The sequence below is a fragment of the Macrobrachium rosenbergii genome, unplaced genomic scaffold (genome assembly GCF_040412425.1).
Source record: "Macrobrachium rosenbergii isolate ZJJX-2024 unplaced genomic scaffold, ASM4041242v1 13909, whole genome shotgun sequence".
NCBI lineage: Eukaryota > Metazoa > Arthropoda > Malacostraca > Decapoda > Palaemonidae > Macrobrachium > Macrobrachium rosenbergii.
In genome coordinates, this window is record NW_027100726.1 from 653,867 (window position 1) to 660,226 (window position 6,360).

At 39.5% G+C, this 6,360-nt stretch overlaps 1 pseudogene; it reads left to right on the forward strand.

Annotated features, from left to right (window-relative positions):
• The window catches only part of LOC136838044 (zinc finger protein 420-like), an 82,488-nt pseudogene extending 76,672 nt beyond the window's left edge, over positions 1 to 5,816 (forward strand).
• The last annotated feature ends 544 nt before the right edge of the window (positions 5,817 to 6,360 follow it).

Genomic DNA, 6,360 nt, shown 5'->3' on the forward strand with positions numbered 1-6,360 from the left:
TTGGTCGTTTATGAAATAAAAAGATTGAAGTACCAAAGGGAAGGTTTGTACACATTATCTGTTGAGGCGCCAGATTTCATTGAGGAGTCAATTTTCTTCTTCTCCTTTCTAACATTGGACCTCAAATTGTTAATTTTCTTTTAACAACATTAACATTAGCATCAGGATCTATTTCCTTTAATTTCATCACTAATTTCCTGTATGCAGCATCTTTTTGTCTCTATCATGATAGTCAGAACTTTTATTTTCCACAAGCATGGTTCACTTTTATATATTTCAATAAATTCACCAAGAACTTCATTAATTCCTTGCGACATATTTCAACATTCAACTATAGTGTCCGTCTGAAAAAGCACTAATGAAAATTAAAAGATCTCAACTGTAAAATAAAACAAAATTACAAAGGTTAACCTAAATAATTTTAACCTTCCACATCAAAGGATTGTCCTAAACTGAGACCTGTTGCAGTACACCGGATGAAACCGCCATACACTCATCAGGTTTACTCGCCTGTCCGGTGGACCGAATGGAATTTTCATTCGGTGTCAGGTCGCCCACAGGTCGCCTGACAGGCCAGTTTTTCCCAGCACACACTATCAGTTATACCTGTCCGGCGTGACTGTTCAGGCGTACCTGTCAGGTGTACCGGATAGTGTATGGCCGGCCTACGAGACAACGGCAAATTATTGTACGTACTCCTACTTTAAAATACAACAACAACAAATAAAATCTGTTCTGGATATTAGATTCTTACATCAGCAATGAAATCTGGTTGTAGTCCTTCAAGATATAGTCCTTAATTTGTAACAGATTTATTGGATAATCATTTGTAAACAATTTTTGTTTAGAGTTGTCAGTTGAACACATTGTCATTACAGAACAGGGCAGGACAATAGGCTAAAATGAATCCAGAACATTCTTTAGAATTACCTTTGAAAAGTGAAACTGAAGATGCATTATCACTAGCTTCCATAAATCAAGAAAACAGCAACATGGCTGCCTTTAGTGAAACCAGTGGTGGTAATTTTATGTCTGTGGATCCACTGATGGACATCAAAATAGAGCCAGAGGTATTCTGTGAGTCTAATGACGATTATGAATATTCATATGAAATGAATTCAGTAGTGAATGAAAATGATCCACTAACTTGCAAAAATGAAGTAAAACAAGAAAGAAGGAATAGTCACAATGGAGAGAAGCCTCTCAGCTCCACTGACTGTGAGAAAGCATCTTATAAGAAAATTGATCTTACAAGTCATAACACAAATCCTACCAGAGAGAAAACATTCATATGCAATGAGTGTGGGAAAGCATTTTCCCAGAAACAACATCTTTCAAATCATATGAGAATTCATACTGGAGAGAAGCCATTCATGTGCAAGGAATGTGGGAAAGCATTTTCTCAGAAACCGGATCTTACACGTCATATGAGAATTCATACTGGAGAGAAGCCATTCATGTGCAAGGAATGTGGAAAAGCATTTTCCCAGAAACCAAATCTTATATTTCATATGAGAATGCATACTGGGGAGAAGCCATTCATGTGCAAGGAATGTGGGAAGGCATTTTCCAAGAAATCATATCTTACAAGTCATATGAGAGTGCATACTGGAGAGAAGCCATTCATGTGCAAGGAATGTGGGAAGGCATTTTCCCAGAAACAACATCTAACAGGTCATATGAGAATGCATACTGGAGAGAAGCCATTCATGTGCAAGGAATGTGGGAAAGCATTTTCCAAGAAACCAAGTCTTACATTTCATATGAGAATGCATACTGGAGAGAAGCCATTCATGTGCAAGGAATGTGGGAAGGCATTTTCCAAGAAACCACATCTTACAAGTCATATGAGAGTGCATACTGGAGAGAAGCCATTCATGTGCAAGGAATGTGGGAAGGCATTTTCCCAGAAACCAAGTCTTACATTTCATATGAGAATGCATACTGGAGAGAAGCCATTCATGTGCAAGGAATGTGGGAAAACATTTTCCAAGAAACCAGATCTTACAGTTCATATGCGAATTCACACTGGAGAGAAGCCATTCATGTGCAAGGAATGTGGGAAAGCATTTTCCCAGAAACAACATCTTACAGGTCATATGAGAATCCATATTGGAGAGAAGCCATTCATGTGCAAGGAATGTGGGAAAGCATTTTCCCAGAAACAACATCTAACAGGTCATATGAGAATGCATACTGGAGAGAAGCCATTCATGTGCAAGGAATGTGGGAAAGCATTTTCTAAGAAATCAGATCTTACAGTTCATATGAGAATTCATACTGGAGAGAAGCCATTCATGTGCAAGGAATGTGGGAAAGCATTTTCCAAGAAACCACATCTTACACGTCATATGAGAATTCATACTTGAAAGAAGCCATTCATGTGCAAGAATGTGGGAAAGCATATGCCAGGAAATATTTTATAATTTAAATGAGAATTCGTACTGGAAAGTAGACATTTACAGTAAACCCTCAATTATCTGCCGTAATATATCCAAGGCTCTTGTGGAGATTTGAAATTTGAGATTATGGTAAAATAACACTTCATGGGTGTAAAATGTCAATTATTTGGAATGATTCTTACCTACTGTTAAAGTGAGCATATATCTTCATGCGATTAGGTGCAATTGGCATACAAAATAGAAAAAAATAAAGCTTGACTAACCCTCTATGACTGTGTCTGTAATGACCTGTTTCCCACCAGGTGGCATTGGAATGTTTATGTTCTTGTCAGAATTCTTCATGACCACCCACTAAGATGTGGGGAGGCTGGGTGGGTTTCCACTTTAACAGTTGGTAAGTATCCAAATAACTCATTTTATCATAGAAATTATAATTAATTGGAATAAATCTTACCTACTGTTAAAGTTAGCTGACTACCACACTGAATGAGGATGGTGGGTTAGTGTGGCCAGAGAAGCAATGTTCAACCAAGCAGACTGGTGGAGGCTTGAAATGCCCATGGCTCCATAGCCTCCTTGCATAACAACTGTCCAATTTACCCTCCCAACTCTGAACTTCTCTGTGTGAAGAGTGTGGGGAGAAGGGTAATGTGCCTCAACAGCTAGGCTAACATACAGCTTATGTGGTCATGCACAACCAAACAACTCAGTCTCCACACACTCTTTCCTATACAGCCTAATGCTTTCATCCCTGCTTGTTGTAGATGACATAATGCATGAACAGAAAAGCACAACACCATACAGGAGAAAATAAACGAGAAATCATCAGAATGATTTCTAACGCCAATTCACACCATCTGCATAAGGACATAAGGACACGGCATGAAGAATTCTGACAAGAATGTAAACACTCCAATGCCACCTGGTGGGAAACAGGTCATTACAGAGACATTCGTAGCATGTTAGCCAAGATGTTTTTTTTTTATCTTTCATGCCGATCGCACCTAATGGCATGAAGATATAAGCTAACTTTAACAGTAGGTAAGTATCCAGGTAATTAATTATAGTATAATGAAATTTATCACTTTGTACTCAATATTTTTTTTGCCCGGTTTGTGACTACAGCACTGTACAGTATGCTTATAAACATTGCAGAATACTCTACAGTATGTACTGTACACATAACGAAAACCAAACTGTACAATACTGTCTACTGAATAAGTGTTTTAAAAAATTAACATTGAAATTCATTCTCTCTCTCTCTCTCTCTCTCTCTCTCTCTCTCTCTCTCTCTCTCTCTCTCTCTCTCTCTCTCTCTCTCTCCGCATTGCCAGAACTGTTTACATGGGCCAAACTTGAAAAATCTCATTTTTTATGAAGAGTAACCCTTGGCCCTTGGGGAGAAAGAGGAATGTGCAAATGCACAGCCTCGTGGTGCATACATGTATGTGCACATGTATGTACATATATGTATGTCAACACATGCTCATTTAATATTGAAAGTAGCTACTATTTTGTACTGCATTTTGTTACCTCCACATTAAAACTCTAATAAACATTTCATTCAAATCTTATTAAAAATGTATTACAGCATTATTGTTATTTATTTGATGTGTCATAAAAAACTTACACCTTCCAAAACATCTGAAGCTACTAGAGCTTAGGCTATCTTATGCTATTGATTGAAACGACTTTGAAATCTGTATTGCACCATATTTACTGAAAACACTGATTGATGCAGTGATATTAATTACATTCCATTAAAGGGTATTGACTTTATCACGTACTGTATATCGAGTTCTTACTCTGAATGTGAGCAGTTTATAGAAACAAGGTGACACTGGCAGAGTTCTCTGAGGTATGGTAATCAGTCCTTGAGTTCTGGCAAAAGTGAGAGAGAGATTCAAAACTGCAATTGGTATTACCTTTGAAGGCTTGAAAAGAAAAATTACACTTCGCGTTTGCCTAAATTGATAACAATAGCTTTTAAACCTGCAGAGTGAAGAGAGAGAGAGAGAGAGAGAGAGACTTACAGGTATCATGTACAGTAGGTTTTAAATGGTTACAACTGAATGAGCAGCAAACAAGATCTAAATGCAATGCCTAATCATTTTGTTGTCTCTTTGACTTATATGGGTATGAAGTACTGTTGCCCCCAACGCATTCTAATACAATGGTTGGGACTGAATGAAAAGTGAACAAGAACTAAAGCAATACGTAGTCTTTTGTTTGTGTTGTATGGACAGGCAATACCTTTATGTACTTTACTGTGCGATTAAATTTACATTGTTCAAAGTTCAGTTGATTTGTTGATTGCATGTAAATTACTCTTGTGCAACCAATTATATGAATACTGTACTGTAGTATCTGGTTACTACCTTTCTATTTCATTGTGCATGATCTTATGATTATTTTATATGTTTCCTGGTGCAGGTGGATCTTATGACTCCACAATTATTACTTTACTCGAAAATGGCCTTGTAAGATACCCAGGACATATAAAACACAAACAAAAAAAAGAAGTACATGGAGCGGAGGGCTCCTTCACTAGGGGAAGTGCGTGGAACACGTGGATATAAAAATAGTTATATTTGATAGCACACAAGGTCAAAGGGAAAATTAACTGAAAACACGGTAAATTACTGTCGCAGAAGTCCTCCCGAAGCTGGGGGGGGAAGCTTGGGAATGCCAGGAACACGGACCAAGGATAATTCTGCTACAGGCGTCTTTCTGAAACGATATTAGGACCCATGTTACACATCTAATGCTGGAATTTGGGGATTGAATTACTCGGGGGTGCACTGAAGGCGCCAAAGGACTCCCCGAGGCGTTACTTGTGACTCAGAGGAAAAGCTGGGAACACATGGGCCTGGCTTGAACCAAGAAATCTCAGGGAACACAAAGTTATCGGCCCAGAAATTAATAAATGTAAAAGGGCTAAGTAATCGTGACTAGCAACTCGTTTTGGGTACATTACCACATTTGCAGGGGCGTAAGGCTGACGACGTCTTCTGCCGGGGACCGTGTGTGGGAGTGTGGACAAAGGGCCTCCCTCTCCAAGGTATTGCTTCCTATCGTAGATTGGGGCGGGAAAGGGCGCCCGTGGGATGATGAAAAGGCCGCCGTTGAGTATCAGCTCGCGTTTGGAGACTTGCAGTCCCCCTTGCAGTCTTCTAAGGCCACGTGGATCGGAACACGGAGCACAAAGGGCGGCGATGGGCTCCACGTGGTGGTGAGCTGAACGGAGGGCAGGGGGGGCAAGACCCGCAGAAGAGCGACTTCTTCTCTTAGACTAGCGACCGCGTGTGAGAAAGAGCTGTCCTGGCCCTGACCTTTTATTGCTTCTGGCCAGGGGTAGGGGGCGGGGGGCGATGTCCTGATCCAGGGCACACTGCTATCTCATAGAAAATGGCATATTTCTTCTCTGTACCAAAGAAAACGGTGCAAAGCAGATTACTGTTCCCCAACAATTATATTTCTGAGCCCTTATACCCCAGACTTTCACTGGTTCAAACTAACCCAATCCAGTATTCACTACTCCTCCCCGGTTCAAAGTAGACAGAGGCCTATCTATCGGCCGAGCAAAGCAGGAAGGAGCGCGGTTTCATAGCGTATTTTGGCGCTAATCTTTACAATTACAAGTTAATGTCTCATAATAAACTGTGATTAATATAATTGTGTTTAACATTAAACATATTGCATCAAGTGTTTACCCAAGGTTTCAACCAGTGGTATATGGTTGCCACAGGTGAAGGTGATTATAAGGGGTTTTGATCAAGGAAGGATTCCTAAAGTTTTGTATGCCATACCATATACATAATAAATAACAATAAAGAATAACCCAGAGAGAGAGAGAGAAAGAGAAAGGCAAACAAGCACACAGCAAGTGTGTAGAAATAGTTGATTGGAGAATGGTAATTTCATTCATGGGAGAATAGTCGAATTGACTAGTTCGTTT